The following is a 19,788-nucleotide window of genomic DNA, read 5'->3' as shown; positions in this document are numbered from 1 at the left end:
TTTGTTTTACTTTAAAGGAATGTTTTGTGCCACACTTTTACATACTTAATTTTTCCTTTCTGTAGACAGGGATTGACATGTATCCAATTATCATTGTAATGTATCATGATTTTTCTGAATTAGCCCTTCACAATGTATCAATCAGTTAAATATCAGGCTTCTAATAGACTTCCATTTTTAATACTAGTCAGCTTTTATCTGAACTTGCATGTCCGCAGTCTTGTTATGAGATTTAGCCAAGTGACTTTGTCTAATCAGATGGTAGGTGCTAATTTCCTTAGCAGTTAAAAGGTAGGGATTCAATATGTTTTCTTCTCTGAGTTGTGCAGTGTCAGGAAAGGTGAACTGAACAAAACCCTTATGATCTGGAATGGACCTTTGCCACATTTTGAAGTCTACAGGAATCATCTGTATTTCCCTCATTCAGGTTGCTGAATTACTGTACCTTGATAACTAACCAATTTGGATAAAGTGTTTCTCAGTTACGCTCCTATGTAAAACATTAAATGATTTGCATACATTTGATTTTAATCTGAGAAAGGCTGAAGTATTCTGAACTATAATGCTGGGTTTGCTTTAAAACATTGTGGAAGCTATAATTATGTGCATTATTTCTGAACCATATAATTTGATCAATGACAGTGTATAGATTTGGGATTCAAATGCAAGTCAGTCATTGAGTGAAACAACACAGTAGAGGCTCATTGCCTAACTGGTCTATTCTGACCACAGCACTCTCCTTGGAAAAGAGTAAAAAGTCGACATTTGAGGCCGAGACCTTTCATCAGGAGTCCTGATGAAGGGTTTTGGCCTGAAACATCAACTATTTACTCTTTTCCTTAGATGTTGCCTGGCCTGCTGAGTTCCTTCAGCATTTTGCGTGGATCGCTTTGGACCTCGAGCATCTGCAGATTGTGTTCATGACTGTCCTCCCTGCTAGTCCTAGTTGCTTACATTCAGCCCAAAACCCAACAAGCTGCACTTGTCGTGTACCTATCCAAATGCCTCTTAGATATTGCAGCTGTACTCACTTTGACCACTTCTTCTGGCAGCTCATTCCAGGTGCTCCCTGCCCTCTGTGTAAAAAAGCTACCTATAAGAGTGCTTTTAAATCTCTTTCCCTCCACCCCCATATCTGTGCTGTCTAATTCTGGATTCTCCAGCCCTGGGGAAAAGACCATGAACATCCACCTCATGATTTTTATAAACTTCTATGAGGTCGCCTTAATTCCCCTATGCTCCAAGGAATAAAGGTTCAGCTTGGCCAGCCCTTCCCTATAACTTGAGCCCTCCAGTTTAGGCAGCATCCTTGTAAATTTCTTTTGCATTCTCGCCAGTTTGACAATCTTTCCTATCACAGTGACCAAAGCTGTACACAATACTCCAAGTGCAGTCTTACCAGCAACTTGTATAACTGAAACTTAATGTCTTTACACCTAAACTCAGATGAAGGCCAGTGTGTTAAACACCTTCTCCTCCACCATGTCCGTTTGTGTGGCAACTTGTACCCCCCCAGGTCCCTCTATTTTGTCAATATCGGTCCATTCACTGTATAGGACCTACAATGTCAAAAATGCATTGCCTCGCACTTATCCAAGTTGAAATCCATTTGCCATTCCTCTGCGAATCTCCGTAAGTGATTAAGATTTCTTTGTAATTCATTGCAACCTGCTTCACTATCAATAAGATGGCCAAGAATTAGGTTTATTATTACTGTTCAAAGTTGAGATTTATTATCAGAGTACATGCATATCATTACATACAACCCTGATATTCTTTTTCTGTGACCATTCTAAGCAAATGTGTAGAACAGTAACTATAAACAGGATCTCTAAACATCAGGAACTGTAATCTGCAAATAAAGCAAACGCAGATATAAATAAATAGCAATAAATTATAAAGAATCCTTAAATGAGTGCAGTTATCCTCTTTTGTTCAGGAGGCTGATGGGTGAGAGGTAGTAATTCTTGAACCTGGTGGTGCGGGTCCTGTGGCACTTCTACCTGATGGCAGCAGTGAAAAGAGCATGGCCTGGGTAGTGTGGATCTTTGGATGCTGCTTTTCTATGGCAACGTTTCATGGAGATACTGACATACGTTATGAAATTTGTTTTGCAGCAGGGAGCAAAAGGCATAAAAATCACTACAAGTTACAATAAGTAGTGTTTTTTTTTAAAAAAAAAAGGAACAACGTGCTCATGTACCATTCAATAATCTGATGGCGGAGGGGAAGAAGCTGTTCATAAATGGTTAAGCGTGTGTCTTCAAATGAATTGACCTATGACCATCACCCTCGGCCTCCTATCATTGAGCCGATTCTGAATCCATCTTGCAAGCTCCCCTGCATCCCCTGTGACCTAATCTTACAGATCATCCTGCCATGAAGAACCACGTCAAAGACATTGAAGTCCCTATAAACAACATCCACTGCCCTCCCTTCAAATATCCCCTTAGTTGCCTCTTTGGGGGAAAAAACTTTTTTTCCTTAATCTTGCTTTCCTATTCTTATTTGGATCTGCATTTAAATTAGAAGCGTTTGGGAATTAATTTGATTCTAAGCTCCTAAAACACATTTCAGTAATTTAGTCTGAGTGAATAAGAATGTACACAGTCTCATTTGGGGCAAAGTTATAGTTGTTGATGAGAAAGGGCTTTAAAAATGCTTAAGTTTTTACTGCATGTGCTATTGAATTCCGCTCTGGGCTCAATAGCTCCCATCATACAAACCCACAGTTTCTGTTTTGTTTCTTTCAGAAAACTTCACATTGTTGAATTTATTTATTTGAAGCTTGTTATCCTGCAAACTATAAAGAACCACTGTTGAAGGATAAAGCAAGCATCAAAGCTTGACGTGCTCAAGGACGTGGACTGATGCTACCATGGTGATTCTGTAGTTTACAGATGTCCCCTGTTGGTATTCTTGTTGCTTGGAAGCACCCAAGTATCAAAACCTCCTTTAGATTATAGAATTATATTTGGAGCCTACTGTTATAAAGTTCCCACAGTGAATGCTTTCTTAGACTTCAACATATGAGAATAAATGTCTTTTCAGCCTTTTGGCAGCGACATTATAGTTTCCTTTTAGCCCTGCATCTTATGAAGCAGCTCAGTGCCAGAACAGTACCAGTTCCTGGTGCTGAATTAGCAGCCTTGAGGGATGGTGCATGTCAGTACCTGCAGAATTATGATCTGTGCCTTGCTAGCTCAGAACTTGCAGTGCTAACATTGAATCACATGCCCTATCAGATTTGAAATAGCTGAGTTGTAATTTCAAAGCAGGCTAACAACTGAAATGAAACTGAAAATAATCAAGTAACCGGCCGTGACCAATGTTGCATCCAACAGGTATTATTTGGTTTATAGGTTTTTTTAAAATCTAAATTGAAAGCTTTTTGCCTTTTTTTTCCACTTTTGGTTTTGAAGATAATGGTGTAAAGTAGAAAAAGCAAATAAAGCTCAAGTTTGTCATTTGTGATGTGTCAGTCTGACAGTGGGTGCTCAGCTGCTGACTTTCTTTCCCATGTATTTTTGTTCCACATTAATTTTATCCCACATTTTGGATTACAGAAGGAAACATGAACACAGCATTGTAACTGATGCTTTTCATAAATGCAACTGCATCCAAAACCCCATCAAATGTATCAAAAACCATGCAAAAGCTGAAGGGCTCAAATAAAAATATTATATTTTTGAGAAGCTTTGCAAAGAACTCCAATTATTTTACTTGGTATTGTTAATGCATCATAGCTTCTAATTCTGAAATGCCAAGCAAAACAATAGTTAAGCTGAATAAATAATTTTGCTATTTTTAGTGTAGTGAAAGAAGCATTGAACTTAGTGCAAATCTTACTCCAAGTTCTGCTGCTTGGAAGAATTTGCGGCCAGCACAGAGACAGTGTGAAGTAGGATGATGGTCATGCTTAATAAATTGGCTGTCGGATTTATTTTCATGTACTTTTTGAATCTTGCAGATCTGGGTTTATTTTTAGGTTGGAACTATGCGGATAGAGTAGGAAAGGAAATATGCATAGCTATCTTGGAACAATGCTATAACTATCTTTATCCTTAACTGAAATTCAGTTGTACAAAAATTACAGAAAATGTACAAAGCAACTGGAGTTTCTAAAATTATACTGACAACACCCATTTGTAGTTCCTTTCCGGACCACTCCACTCTGCTTCTCTGTAGCCTCTCTGATCTGCAGTTCTACCCCAACAGAAGTATTTCAAACACCAGATATAACTTCTGAGTGCACCAGAAATTCTGTACCCTTGTTCTTTCTCATTGCAGCTAGACTTTACCTGGCATTCTCCTAGTTCTTTAGGTTTAAAGATCAAAAATTAGATTTAGCATTAAAGGTTAGTTTTATTTGTCACATGCTCATCGAAACACAGTGAAAGTACGTTAGAAACAAGAGAAAATCTGCAGATGCTGTAAATCTGAGCAATACACACAATATGCTGGAGGAACTCAGTAGGCCAGGCAGCATCTATGGAAAAAAGCAGAGTTAATATTTCGGGCTGAAACTGTTTGGCAGGACTGGAGGGAAACAAACTGAGGAACAGATTTAAAAGGTGAGGGGAGCAGAAGAGAGAAACACCAGGCAGTAGGTGAAACTTGGAGGGGAAAGGATGAAGCAAAGAGCTAGGAAGTTGATCGGTGAAACAGACAGAGGCAATGGAAGAAAGAAAGGTGGGGGGGGGGAGCACCAGAGGGAGGTGATGAGCAGGCAAGAAGATAACATGAGAAGGAGAAAGGGGGATGTAATATGGTGAAGGGGGCGAGGTGGCATTACTGGAAGTTTGAGAAATCGATGTTCATGACATCGGGTTGGAGGCTACCCAAACTGAATTTCAGGTGGTGTTCCTCCAACCTAAATGTGGCCTCATCATGACATGAGTCAACTTACTCAAATTACACTCTACATGTCCCTAAAAAGGAAATTTAGATAAAGCAGAATGGAGACAAAATTGGCTCTAATTCATTGTGTAGGAGAATACTCCTGTCTCTAACGTGTGCTTGCCTTAGTATCCTGAAGGCCATGGATGGACATATTGGAATGGGAAGTGGGATTAAAATGGGTGGCCACTGGGAGATCCTGCTTGTTCTGGTGGACGGAGTGCAGTTACTTGGTGAAGCAGTCTCCCAATCTATGTAGGGTCTCAGAGGTATACAGGAGGCCACACTGGGAACACAAAAACACAGTATACAACCCCAACAGACTCACAGGTGAAGTGTTGCCTCACTTGGAAGGACTGTTTGGTGCCCTGAATGGTAGTGAGGGAGGTGGTGTAGGGGCAGGTGTAACACTTGTTCTGCTTGTAAGGATAAGTGCCAGGAAGGAGATCAGTAGGGAGGGACAAATGGACAAGGGAGTCGCATAGGGAGCGATCCCTGCGGAAAGCAGCAAGTGGGGGGTGGGGAGGGAAAGATGTGCTTGGTGGTGGGATCCTGTTGGAGGTGGCAGAAAGTTTGGAGAATTATGTGCTGGATGCGGAGGCTGGTGGGGTGGTAGGTGAGGACAAGAGGAATCCTATCCCTGGTAGGGTGGTGACAGGGTCAGGGAAGAGCAGACGCGTGAAATGGAAGAGATGCGGTTGAGCGTAGTGTTGATGGTGGAGGAATACGTTGTTTGCATTGTTTTTTATGATGTGTTGGGGCCAGCCTGCAAGTGTCAACATGCTTCCGACACAAACATAGCATCCCCACAACTCAGTAACCCTGAACATGGGTCTTTTGGAATGTGGGAGGAAACCAGAGCACTCAGAAGAAACCCACACAGATTTCCCTACCATCACCAAATGAGTTTTTAATCCCATGTCTTTATCATTATTCAGTAAAACAATCTACCTAAAATGTTAATTTTGCACCCCCTCTGAGGTTGCTACCTGAATCACCATGCATTCCCAGTATTTGTTTTTTTGTTTGAGTTTTGTGTAGATAGTTTATTTCCATCATTTCTTGCTTTATTCATGTAAATACCAAAACCTCTGTGGACCCCCTGCCCCACCTGACTTTACATTGGTAAATGTGCTGCAGAAAATATCATGAGAGGAGAAGAATTGGGCTATTCAGCCCATTGAGTCTGTTCCAACTTTCAGTCATGGCTGGCAGGATTATGGAGGGCTGTGGTCTGGGTGCAGGTTGGTCAGAGTAGGCAGTTTAAATGTTTTGGCATGTTCTAGATGGGCCGAAGGGCATGTTTCGGTGCTGCGCTTTTCTATTGGGACCAGTCTCCCAATTTATGGCGGGTCTCACCAATGTAGAGGAGGCTGCTTCGGGAGCATCGGACAGGATAGGCAACCTCAGCAGGTTCACAGGCGAAGTGTGGCCTCACCATTGGGGATTGTTTGGGGCCCTGAATGGAGGTGAATGGGCAGGTGTAGTACTTTGTCCTCTTGCAGGGATAAGTGTCGGGTGGGAGATTAGTGGGGAGGGATGAATGACAAGGGACTCACAGGGAACAGATGCCTGTGGAAAGCTGGGGGGGTGGGGAGAGGTGATGGGAGGTAAGGATGTTCGGTTATAGGATCCCTTTGGGATGGCACAAGTCGCAGAGAATGATGTGTTTGATGCGGAGGCTCATGGGGTGGTTAATAAGGACAAGAGGAACTCAATCACTGTTAAGGCAGTGGAAAGGTGGGGTCAGCACGGATGTTCAGGAAATACAGAAGATGCAGGTGAGGGCAGCATCAATGGTGAAGGAAGGGACATCTCATTCTTTGAAGGAGGGGGGGGCATCTCTGATGTCCTGGAAAGGAAAGCCTGGGAAAAGATGTGGTGGAGAAAGTGCTGAGAAAAGGGAATAGTTTTTTTTACAGGAGATGGCATGGGAAGAGGTATAGTAAGATAACCATGGGAATCAGTAGGTTTATAAAAGCTGTCGTTAACCTAACCCTAGATAGTTGACTGCTCACTATTTAGAACAAAATGTAAAATAGTCCACTATCTGATGCCACATCCTCCTTCTATTTAGAAGTGAGGGGATAATTTCTGGTTAATTGCTCAATTTCTTTTTTGCAACTCGAGTGAAAAGTGAAATTGGATTGCACAGACAAGAGAAAATCTGCAGATGCTGGAAATCCAAGTAACACAAAATGCTGATTGAACTCAGATGAAGGGTCTCGGCCCGAAACGTCAACTGTACTAGCCTCCTTAGATGCTGCCTAGCCTGCTGAGTTCCTCCAGCAGAGTGAGTGTGTGAGTGTGTGTGTAGCTCAGTTTACACAGATGTGTAATTTGTTCCTGGTTGGAATGATTGTAATGGTGTTCTAAAAGCTGAGAGTATGCTTCTTGCATAATGCACAAAAGTGAGCTTCATTTCTCAATGTCTTTTAATTGTTAGCTGCAGAGCAGAAACTTCTGGTGTTGTTTTGTCTGGCTCAGAGTTATGAGATAATTTTTAAGTTGCCCCTGAGAATGCTGATATAATTACAACGTAAAACTGAATTATCTCAAACCTTGTGAAAGCTCACGTTCTTGCTTACCACAAATATTAGATTCAGACTTTTGATGTGAATGTTGGGAGCTTGTATAATGAAGGTGAAAAGATAAAACCGCTGTTATTTGCTTTTGAGAGATGATGCTGTAGAGTAAGTATTGCTATTTTGAGTATTTTTCACAAAAAACAAAGCTTTTATTCTGCTTTTTTACCTGTCTCTCCCCCCCTCCCCCCCCCGGGTTGATTACTGATTTTAACACTGTCTTGGAAAAAAATAATTTTATGATGGCATTTCATTCGTTTCCTTTGTTCTCCAGCATTTCCAGTCAATTGTAAACACAAAATAATCTGCAGATGCTGGGGTCAAAGCAACACTCAAAACACGCTGAAGGAACTCAGCAGGTCGGGCAGCAACGAAGGGTTCCGGCCCGAAACGTTGACTGATTGTTTCCACAGATGCTGCCCGACCTGCTGAGTTCCTCCAGCGTGTTGTGAATGTTTCCAGTCAACTGAATGTGTGGAAGTGAGATATTGTGAAACATTGTGGCAGAAGAATTAAGGAAGTAACAAAAAGATAGCCGAGGGTAGGGAAGTGGATAATGGATATTTAGACTTTTAGCAAATCCCTTGATAAGGTCCCACATGGTAGGTTAGTCTGGAAAGATAAGTCCTATGGAATCCAGAGTACTAGTTGGCTGGGTTTAGATTTCAATGGTTCCATTTTATATCAGAGAATGTATATAACCTGAAATTCTTACTTTTCACAGTTAACCACAAAACAGAAGAAAAACCACAAAGAATAAATGACAGGAAAAACATTAAACCCCTAAGCTCCCTCCTCCCACCCACGTACAATCAGCAGCAAAGCATCAACTCTTTCCTCCACAATGAAAGGGGAGACCAAACAGCTCGCTGTTTCGATGTTAGTCTGCAGCAAAGCTCATTTGACTCTTCCCTGCCCCATAGAGAGAGAATGCAGAGGCCTCCGACAACTGCATCCGCTGCCTCAAGGTTCCGATCTCCATTGACGCATCAGTTGCTGATACCGGTGAGGAATCTGGTCCACGGGCTAGCCAAGGCTACACCCCAAAGGTGCACATATTGCAAGCCAGTCACGGAGATATCGAAAGCAACCGGTCAGTGAGTTCTAGAAGAAGGAACCCACCGCCATGAAGAACCGCAGTTTAAGTGCAAGTGTAGTTTACAGACTCCAACAGAACCTCTGCCACCTTGGAAAGGGGGAAAGAAAAGGAAGTCATTAAAGAGGAATTTAAGCTGTTTCACTGATGGCCTTGAAGAAGTTGCCCTCTTGGAGGTTGAAAGCAGAGGGTGGTGGTTAAAGACTGTCTCCCAGAATGGAGGCCAGTGACTCGTGGTGTTGAGACCCTTGCTATTAACTATTTGTATAAATTATTTGATCATCTTAACTTTGTGAATAACAGAAAATTAGGGTGTGTTGTTAATAACGAAGGTTATTGTAGATTATAGGGGGACCCTTGATAAGTTGGTGAAGTGGACCAAGGAGTGGCAAATGGATTTCTATACAGATAAATGTCAGACGATGCATTTTGGAAAGTTAGACCTGTGCAGGTCTTGTACAATGAATGCTGGTTCACTAGAGAGTGTAATGGAACAGTGGGACTTAGGGGTACAAGTGCACAGTGCATTGAAAGCATCACAGGTAAAGGGTGGTGAAAATGGAGTTTAGTACACTGACCTTCATTAGTCAGAACATTGCATATAGAGAGCTGGGACGTAATGGTGCAGTTGTACAAGTCGTTGGTGAGGCTGCACTTGGAGTAGTGTGTACAGTTTTGGTCACCTTGTCTATAGGGAAGATGTGGTTAAAATGGAAAGAGTGCAATAAGAGATTTGAGGGTGTTGCCAGGACTAGAGGGCCTGCATTATAGAAAGAGTGTGGATTGGCTATGTCTTTATTCCTTGGAGTGTAGGAGAATATGGGGTAGCCTTGTAGAAATGTTTAAAGTTGAGGGCATGTATAATGTGGACAGTAATAGTCTTTTCCTCTAATTAGGGGAGTCTAACATGGGAGGGCATAGATTAAGGGTGAGGGGGTAACAGTTGAAAGGGACCTGAGGGTGGTCAGTATATACAGCTTCCTCCAGAGGAAGTGGTTGAGGCAGGTGCAGTAGTATCTTTCAAGAAACATTTGAAAAGCTACATGGAGGGAGGGGTTGAAAGATGTGGGCTGAAAGCAGGAAATTGGGAATAACTGTGCATGTACCATGTTCGGCTTGACTGAAGAGACTGTAGCCTTGCTGTATTGCTCTCTGACCCTAAACCACATTGGATGATGCATTTGCCACAGCTCTACACCGTCCGTGCACATCTGGAGAAGGATGCTAACAACAGGAATTCTGCAGATGCTGGAAATTCAAGCAACACACATAAAGGTTGCTGGTGAACGCAGCAGGCCAGGCAGCATCTCTAGGAAGAGGTGCAGTCGACGTTTCAGGCTGAGACCCTTCGTCAGGACTAACTGAAAGAAGAGTGAGTAAGGGATTTGAAAGTTGGAGGGGGAGGGGGAGATCCAAAATGATAGGAGAAGACAGGAGGGGGAGGGATGGAGCCAAGAGCTGGACAGATGATAGGCAAAAGGGATACGAGAGGATCATGGGACAGGAGGTCCGGGAAGAAAGACCGGGGGGGGGGGAACCAGAGGATGGGCAAGGGGTATATTCAGAGGGACAGAGGGAGAAAAAGGAGAGTGAGAGAAAGAACGTGTGTATAAAAATAAGTAACAGGTGGGGTACGAGAGGGAGGTGGGGCATTAGCGGAAGTTAGAGAAGTTGATGTTCATGCCATCAGGTTGGAGGCTACCCAGACGGAATATAAGGTGTTGTTCCTCCAACCTGAGTGTGGCTTCATCTTTACAGTAGAGGAGGCCGTGGATAGACATGTCAGAATGGGAATGGGATGTGGAATTAAAATGTGTGGCCACTGGGAGATCCTGCTTTCTCTGGCGAACAGAGCGTAGGTGTTCAGCAAAGTGGTCTCCCAGTCTGCGTCGGGTCTCGCCAATATATAAAAGGCCACATCGGGAGCACCGGACGCAGTATATCACCCCAGCCGACTCACAGGTGAAGTGTTACCTCACCTGGAAGGACTGTTTGGGGCCCTGAATGATGGTAAGGGAGGAAGTGTAAGGGCATGTGTAGCAATTGTTCCGCTTACACGGATAAGTGCCAGGAGGGAGATCAGTGGGGAGGGATGGGGGGGACGAATGGACAAGGGAGTTGCGTAAGGAGCGATCCCTGCGGAATGCAGGGGGGGGGTGGGAAAGATGTGCTTAGTGGTGGGATCCCGTTGGAGGTGGCGGAAGTTACGGAGAATAATATGTTGGACCCGGAGGCTGGTGGGATGGTAGGTGAGGAGCAGGGGAACCCTATTCCTAGTGGGGTGGCGGGAGGATGGAGTGAGAGCAGATGTACGTGAAATGGGGGAGATGCGTTTAAGAGCAGAGCTAATACGGTTCCCCTGGTCCTCACCTACCACCCCACCAGCCTCCGGGTCCAACATATTATTCTCCGTAACTTCCGCCACCTCCAACGGGATCCCACCACTAAGCACATCTTTTCCAGCCCCCCCCCCCGCATTCCGCAGGGATCGCTCCCTACGCGACTTCCTTGTCCATTCGTCCCCCCCATCCCTCCCCACTGATCTCCCTCCTGGCACTTATCCGTGTAAGCGGAACAATTGCTACACATGCCCTTACACTTCCTCCCTTACCACCATTCAGGGCCCCAAACAGTCCTTCCAGGTGAGGCAACACTTCACCTGTGAGTCGGCTGGGGTGATATACTGCGTCCGGTGCTCCTGATGTGGCCTTTTATATATTGGCGAGACCCGACGCAGACTGGGAGACCGCTTTGCTGAACACCTACGCTCTGTCCGCCAGAAAAAGCAGGATTTCCCAGTGGCCACACATTTTAATTCCACATCCCATTCCCATTCTGACATGTCTATCCACAGCCTCCTCTACTGTAAAGATGAAGCCACACTCAGGTTGGAGGAACAACACCTTATATTCTGTCTGGGTAGCCTCCAACCTGATGGCATGAACATCGACTTCTCTAACTTCTGCTAATGCCCCACCTCCCTCTCGTACCCCATCTGTTACTTATTTTTATACACACGTTCTTTCTCTCACTCTCCTTTTTGTCCCTCTGAATATACCCCTTGCCCATTCTCTGGATTCTGCCCCCCCCTTGTCTTTCTTCCGGGACCTCCTGTCCCATGATCCTCTCGTATCCCTTTTGCCTATCACCTGTCCAGCTCTTGGCTCTATCCCTCCCCCTCCTGTCTTCTCCTATCATTTTGGATCTCCCCCTCCCCCTCCAACTTTCAAATCCCTTACTCACTCTTCCTTCAGTTAGTCCTGACGAAGGGTCTCGGCCTGAAACGTCGACTGCACCTCTTCCTAGAGATGCTGCCTGGCCTGCTGCGTTCACCAGCAACTTTGATGTGTGTTGGAGAAGGATGCTTGTGTGAGAATGCTGCTCTTGGACTACAGTTTAGCACTCAACACCATAATTCCCTCCAGGCTCAACAAGAAGCTCAGAGACCTTGGCTTTCACCCTGCCTTTTGTTGCTGGATCCTGGACATCCTGTCAAATCGCTGGCAGGTGGTAAGAATGGGTTCCCTCACCTGTGCACCTCTGACCCTCAACGTAGGTGCCCCTCAGGGCTGTGTACTAAGCCCCTTACTTTACTCTCTGTATACCCTTGACTGTGTCACCACCCACAGCTCCAATCTGGTAATTAAATTTGCTGATGACACCATTGATTGGCCTAGTCTCAAATAATAATGAGGCAGCCTACAGAGAAGAAGTCATCACCCTGACACAGTGGTGTCAAGAAAACAACCTCCCCCTCAATGTTGCAAAAACAAAGGAGTTGGTTGTGGACTACAGGAGAATCTGGAGTTGAGAGGGTGAGCAGCTTTAAGTTCCTTACTATACAATCACCAAGGATCTCACATGGTGAGTACATACTGGCTGTGTGATGAAACAACAGTGCCTCTTTCACCTCAGATGGTTGAAGAAGTTTGGTATAGACCCCCAAATCCTTTCTACAGGGCCACAATTGAGAGCATCCTGACTGGCCATATCACTACCTGGTATGGGAACTGTACCTCCCTTAATTGCAGGACTCTGCAGAGAGTGGTGTGGATAGCCCAGCACGTCAGTAGTTGTGAACTTCCCATGATTCAGGACATTTACAAAGACAGGTGTGTAAAAGGGGCCCAAAGGATCATTGGGGACCTGAGTCACCCCAACCACAAACTGCTCCAGCTGCTACCATCTGGGAAACTATACCGCAGCATAAAAGCCAAGACCAACAGGCTCCAGGACAGCTTCTTCCACAAGGTCACTGGACTGATTAATTCATGTGATACAATTGTATTTTTGTTATATTGTCCTGTTGTGCATACTCTTTATTATACATTGCATATTTAGACAGATGTAACAAAGAATTTTACTCATGTATGTGAATGATGCAAGTAATAAAGTCAATTCAATTCAATATTTGTATCCACAGTTGGCAGGACGGGATATGGTATTGTTTAAATCAGCAGGTTAATTCACTAAAGTTCTGCTAGTTCTGTCTGTATGAGGTTGGCATTACTAAGCGTTGGCTAATGGTAGGTCATTGACCAGAATTGTTAACTTTCCCTGACATCTGGAATATTGAATTTTTTAAAATTGGATTTTTCAGCATCTCTTTTTCTGTTTTTGTTTTGATGAAATGCATGTTTAGTCCTTGCTTTATCTGGACCACATTTTAAGCATCTGTTTCATGAAACCTGATTTGATCAATAGTAAACTCTTTACTTGGTATGCTTTAGAATTTACTGTAGGTTTCTCTTGATTTAATTCTACATGAAATCAGATTTAGAATATTTATGTAGTTGAACCTAAAGCTTTTAAATATTTGGCCATAAGATATAGGCGCAGAATCAGGCTATTCAGCCCTTCTAAGTCTGCTTTGCCATTCCATCGTGTAATATACCCCGAGGACCTTAACTTTTGCTTCATCTGCTTTTTTTAATCTTGCCCACTCTTTCCCCCCCCACCACCACATCTCTTGAAGTAAACGATGAAAGGTATTCAATCATTGTACCTTATTTTAAATGAGGATTATATTTTCTTGACATTTGCACACTTCTGAAACAAAATGAAGCTCAAATAAATAAGCAGCTGTAATGTTTTTTAGTTTTTGCTGTGCTTTGGGATTAACAGGAACTGTTTTAAGTAGGGCACATCCTCAGGAACTAGGGATTTGCAAATTTGAGATAAAAACAAAACAATTGCCTGTTTAATCCTTGACCATGCCAAATAAATACAGATCTCTGATGGTTTTCACTAACAAATGTTCTGCAAGAACTTCAGTTTTCCTAGCTGTCAGCAAATAGTTCTCAGTGTTTAAGTTTTCATATAAATGGTTTTAAAGCTGAAACAGACTTGTTTGTGACATTTCAAAGTTTATTTTTAAACCATTGGGTATCGGCTTTGAACAAAGTATACATTATTAACCTGGCAATCTAAATTTTGAGCACTTCTAAAGAACAAATTACTGTAACTTGCATCCCCTGGGCAGAAATCTGAGAATATGAATTAATTATGGAAGCAATTGATGGTGCATGTTTATAAGAATTGTAGCACAGGAGAATAAACACTAAGAGTTAACTACGGAATCAGATTTATTATCAGATGATGTGAAATTTGCAGCAGCATCCCAGTGCATAGACAAAATTACAAAAAAACATGTAAGGTGGACTATTCAGAAATCTGATGGCGGAGGGGAAGAAGCTGTTGCTAAATTGTTGAATGTGGGTGTTCAGGTTTGTGTACCACTTCCCTGAAGTTAGTAATGAGGCATGTCCTGTATGATTTGGGTGCCAAGTGATGGATGCCCCCATCTTGAGGCACTGCTTCATGAAGATGTCCTTGGTGGGAAGGGTTGTGCCTGTGATAAGAGTGTTGGAGCCTTCACACCAGACTCTGCAACCAGTCAGAATGCTTTCCATTTTGCATCTATATCTTTGATGTACCAAATCTCCTCAAACTCCTAATGGATTTCAGCAATGTGTATGCCACCTTTGTGTTGCATCGACATTGGGCCCAGAATAGGTCCTCCTGAGAGGCTGATGCCCAGGGCTTTCTACCATTGACCCCTCAACAGGGGCTGTTGTGTGCTCTCCCAACTTCTCCTTCCTGAAGTCCACAATCAATTCCGTAGGCTTTGTGTCAAGCCGCGGATGACTCCTTGGAATTAAAAAGATGGCTTCTGTTTGTGCTACTCCATTATATTGCATCATGAAATGCCATTGATAGGGTTCACATCAACTTGCAATGGCAATGCAATTGATTGTGCATGTACAATCTTAATGAAGGTGGAAATATTGCAACAGAGCTAAACCCAACAAATCTGCAATGTTAGATAACTTTGGAATATTTATTAGCAAATTGTACTTTCTAATTGCCATTTAGTAACATTTAAAATGTTGGATTTAGGAGGTATGTATAGAGTGCTAGCTTCATATAACTTCCCAATTTATCTAGTCCAAAATTGTACTTCATCTGTTATCTGCATATGCAGCTTCTCATTTCCCAGATGTAATTATTTTTATTCAGCTGTTTTTTTTTAAGGGTGGCCATGGAATAGTCCAGTGTACATGTTTATGTTTGGCTTTCTATCCATTTATTCCAAGAATTCCTGCATTACATCCATAATTACATACCAATAAATGCAGTCAGAGAAGAGCTTTTAATCTGCAAACTGAGCTGAGTTTTAATCCATTTTGTGTGACAAATATCAAATGTATGAAGCAATGACATTTTCACTTAACATAAATTGGAGAATAGCTTCGAGCACCTTTTTGAGGTGGGATGTCCCAGTAGCCACCCATTTTAATTCTACCTCTCATTCCCATTTCAATGTGCTGGGTCCATGATCTCCTCTACAGTCCACATGAGGCCAATCTCAGGTTGGAGCATCTGCACCTCATAATTTGTTTAGGTAGCCTTCAACCTGAGGGCATGAACACCGATTTCTCAAACTTCTGGTAACTTCTCCCCCTTACCTCTCCCCCTTCCGTTCCCCCGCCTGGCTCCCCTTTCATCCCTTCTCCTCTCACCTCTCCATCACCTCCCTTTAGTGCCCTCCCCTCTTCACTGTCCTCTCCTATCAGATTCCTCCTTCAGCCCTTCACCTCTTCTACCAATCACCTCCCAGCTTCTCACCTCACCACCCACCCACCTATCTTCCCCCTAACCTGGTTTCACCTCTCTCCTAGCAGTTTGTATTCCTTCACCCACCCACCCACCACATTATTCTGCCTCCCCACCCCACCCTTCCTTTCCCAGCTTGATGAAGGGTCACGCCCTGAGGTATTGATTATTCTTTCACCTCCATCGATGCTGTCTGACCTGAGTTCCTCACTTAACTCATTTTTTGACATGCAGTGGGTTACTTTGTTCCTAATAAAATCTCTATTACTTGGAAGCAAAATAATGTGTCAGTAAAGATTTATTTGATTTCCTTGAAGCTAATGTAGCTATGTTTTTCTGTTGGTGCAGGATGGGAACTTTGTGTTTAAATGTTGTAACTGGAGGAAATGCTGTTTTCTTGATGTTACACAGGAAGCACACTGTAACATTTTAAGTTAATTTGTTCTTTGGGCACCTGCCCATTTATTTTTCACAAGTTTCAATGTTCTTTAAACCCTTTCTAAAGTATTTTCTTTTCTTTGTAACCACAGCCTCTGTAGTACTAAAAAATCCCTGATGCTGTTTAAACCTGTACAAACGTTTGTACTTTAAAAACACACACACACATCAACTGTTAAATTCTCTTTGGAAATTATTTTGCAAGGAGAATGGAAGCAATGGTGGGAATAAAAAGCATTTGGTTGCTAGAATCTATTAAATGCAAATCTAGTTTATGCAGAGCAAATATAAAAATAAGCCAGAGCTGCTTAAATACATTTTAGGGAGAAGATTGGTTGGGCAGATTCTAGTAACTATCAGTTAACTGAATATTTGTTTTTTGCCTGAACCTACGTGATATCCTGGGCGAAATGTGAAAAAGGCATTAGCTTTCTGATCTGGTTTCAATTTGGGAAAAAAAAATGCATATTTTTAAAAACTGTAATCACTTTACCAAGCAGCCAAGGCAAATGCTTGTTTTTCACATCTTCTTTGGGCCGGGGAGAGGGTGTTGCAGATCCAGTATTTGTAAGCAGTCTGACAGCTTCATTATGGTGGAGCATTTGCGTGTAATTCTTTTAACTACACTTGTGTGAACGACTGGAACCGGCCAGCTGGATGAGCATTGGAGGTGGCTTTGAAAGTCAACCATTTCAAAATGGCACCAATGAACAACACAACCAATGCGAACATCCTGCAGACAGTTTATGAAAGTGCTTATTTCAAATATGATTGTACTTCTAAGCTGCATGTGACTGGAACCTCATTTGCATTTTGGTGTGTTCTTGGGCCAAGTGAGTAAGGGAGTTTTGCCCCCTCCTAGAGGGTTTGGAGAGGAGTCTGTGGCCTGTGGGCCTGGAGACGGGATCAACTTCATTGCTTCTTTCCAATTGAGGTGCCGAGCAAGGTTGAAGTTGATGGGTACAAGAGCAGCTGTTTTGCGCCATTTACCTGCGTGTGACTGGTCTTCCTCCCCCTTGCTAGCTGCTGTGGAAGAAAAGTACAGGAGTCTTGAGATCCACATTGCAAGGATTGATTGGAGAGGCTGTGGTTTTGTTTTGGGGGACTTCTGGGTTCATGTTGCATGTGATCCTGGATTATGATTACTCCTTTTACTCTTCTGAGCAGTTGGATTGGGGTGAATGATTTGGTCTGGTGCACTTCAGCGAAGAATGCTTTGCCTTGAGGCTTGCTGGTGGTGCAATGCTGAACTGAACTGAGCTGAATACTACTGGACTTTGATATTCTATGTGTTGTCTACTTTTTGCCATTTGCACAATTTGTTCATTCTTTCACATGTTCAATGTTTGATGTTTTCTTGACTAGGTTCCAAGGTGTTTCATTGTTTTGTGGCCACCCGTGGAAGACGAATCTCGAAGTTGTATTATGTGTACATACTGTGATAATAAATGAAATTTGGTTCTTTGAAGTGCTAGTCAGAGAAAAGGCAGATTTTTGGTGGTGGTAAGAGTGGAAACAGCTGTAGGAACAATGGGTGTGGAGCAAAAGGATGAATGGTTTGAGAGGTGGTGTTTGACGACTGCACTAACAGTTAACAATGAGGGGTAACTGAGTAGAGAGAAATATTAATTGCACCCACTTCATAATGGGCAGGAGTGATGGTAGGATGGGAATTTGGATGATAACTTGCAGCAGAACGGGGTCAAGAGTAGGAAGTTGGTGTTGTGGACTAGGCCTATCTTGGAAAGCATAAATCAGCAAGAAAATAATATAAATGTGCAAATTTGGTGCTTGACTTTAACAGAACCTTAAAATTTGGCCGTGTGCACAAGAAGACCAGGAAGAGTTGCAAACATGTGATCAGCCACTTTTAGCATTTTTCTCAAAAAATATTGAATTGATTGGAGTGTGAGACAGGGTGTGTTCAAGGTTTGCAGATGGAGAAAAAGTTGGGTGTAACTTGTTCAAACTGTTTTTCTACCCTCTTCTTTCTTCTCCCTTCCCACCCCCCCCCCACTAGAATTACCCCATTGGGCAGCGGAAAATGGTGAAAGTCATATCAGTTGCTTTACTAATATAGTTAAATTTGCTTCAGTAAGTTGAGAATAACATAGGCTTGAAAAGAATATTAATATTGATCATGTTAATGTAGTGTTGAGAGACTTGTATTCATTTTCAGATGGACAATCCAAATGACACAGGACAGAGGAGTACTCAAGTTTTTAACTAAAGCAAGGAAACTTGGTTGAGAACAGGATGGGCTGTCAGTCAAGTGTGTATGTGAACAGACCATGTGTGTAACCAAACTTAATGTCCTTGATTTACCACTTTTGGTGTTATTGTATCTTTCTTTTAAAAAAAAACAGAAGTTGTAATATTTTCTGTAAGAAACTGCATTTTGATATCTTTCTATGAGAACACACAGAATGGACGTGGGAGTAATCTAAGGACCTGAACGTGTGCTCATATTTATGACTGATGTACCTTTATTTTTCTGCCCTCTTTGTCCAAAATGGGTAATTACTCATCTTGAATGTCTGTTGTGGTTTGAGCATCTGGTGTAATGAGTTGAAGTTTTACACCCTGCTGAGAGAATTAAATCCTAACTGATTGACTAACCAACCCTTGTCATGAGTATTTTATGCTCACAACTTGTAGAGCAAAGAAAACGGACTGAAGTATTTATCCTGGCAAGTTCTCTTGATGTTTGTTTCCCCTCCCATTCATATAAATTATTTTATTATACCTCTGCTTGTGGGAAACCTCTCTTATTCAAGGAAATGTTGTTAGTGATTCTTTGTCCACAAGACCATATGATATAGGAGCAGAATTAGGCCATTTGGCTCATTGAGTCTGCTCTGCCATTTCATCATGGCTGATCCAATTTTTCTCTCAGCCCCAATCTCCTGCCTTCTCCCCCTATCTCTGCATCCTCCGACCAATCAAAAAATCTATCAGCCTCCTGCCATAAATGTACATAGAGACTTGTCCTCCACAGCTGCCTGTGGCAAAGAATTCCACAGGTTCACCACTCTGGCTAAAGAAATTCCTCCTCATTTCCTTTCTGAGAAATGGCTTTCTAAGATGCACAGCTTGTCTTGTGACGCCGATCTTAAAACACAACTGCAAGTACAATGTTGACAGAATCTTTGGTCTATGCAGAGTTGTGCACTCAGTTATAACCAGGAGCAAATAGGCTTGGCTACAAACACGTAGGGTGGAGAACAGGTTTGTAAACCACAGTGGACCATTCACTCAGAGCTTCTGGGTGAAAATTATTGCAAGCTCTTCACTCTTGTCCTTCTGCTTGCTATCGAGTCTGTTGTCATTAGAATTTTGTGGGCCTACAACATCCTCCAAGCTAATAGTAAACCATAGTTTTGGGGAGCAAGCCATAGAGGAGCATGAATCTGATCCATTAGTTGTGGGATTACTTAGCCGTGCTCGAAGCATGCTGTTTATGCCCCTGTTAGCTTCACCAGGCTGATGACTCAGTTTTGGGTTGTCTGTGCTGTTTTCAGTCAGCACCCTCACTGAGCCAGGTTCAGTCCTCTAGCTTAATGTAGATGGTAGTGATAGATTTTCCATTGCAAAGCTCACAAGTAGTGAGGGGCTTTAACTTCATGTCCCACAACAACTGACCTGCGTCTATTT

The 19,788-nt window shown here is 42.8% G+C and overlaps 1 protein-coding gene across 2 annotated transcripts in view; it reads left to right on the top strand.

Moving 5' to 3' along the window:
* The window catches only part of pik3c2a (phosphatidylinositol-4-phosphate 3-kinase, catalytic subunit type 2 alpha), a 157,791-nt gene that overhangs the window by 16,526 nt on the left and 121,477 nt on the right, over positions 1–19,788 (top strand). The window contains exon 1 of one of the 2 annotated variants that reach the window (XM_063061944.1): positions 11,860–12,831. The exons of the other annotated variant lie outside the window; for it this stretch is intronic. The gene's annotated coding sequence lies outside the window, so the exon portion shown is untranslated. Of the gene's footprint in view, positions 1–11,859; positions 12,832–19,788 lie in introns of those variants that run through there. 2 annotated transcript variants of the gene reach the window in all.

Source organism: Mobula hypostoma, chromosome 11 (genome assembly GCF_963921235.1).
Source record: "Mobula hypostoma chromosome 11, sMobHyp1.1, whole genome shotgun sequence".
NCBI lineage: Eukaryota > Metazoa > Chordata > Chondrichthyes > Myliobatiformes > Myliobatidae > Mobula > Mobula hypostoma.
The sequence above is the reverse complement of the archived record's forward strand: the minus strand, read 5'-3'. Positions and strand labels throughout refer to the sequence as shown.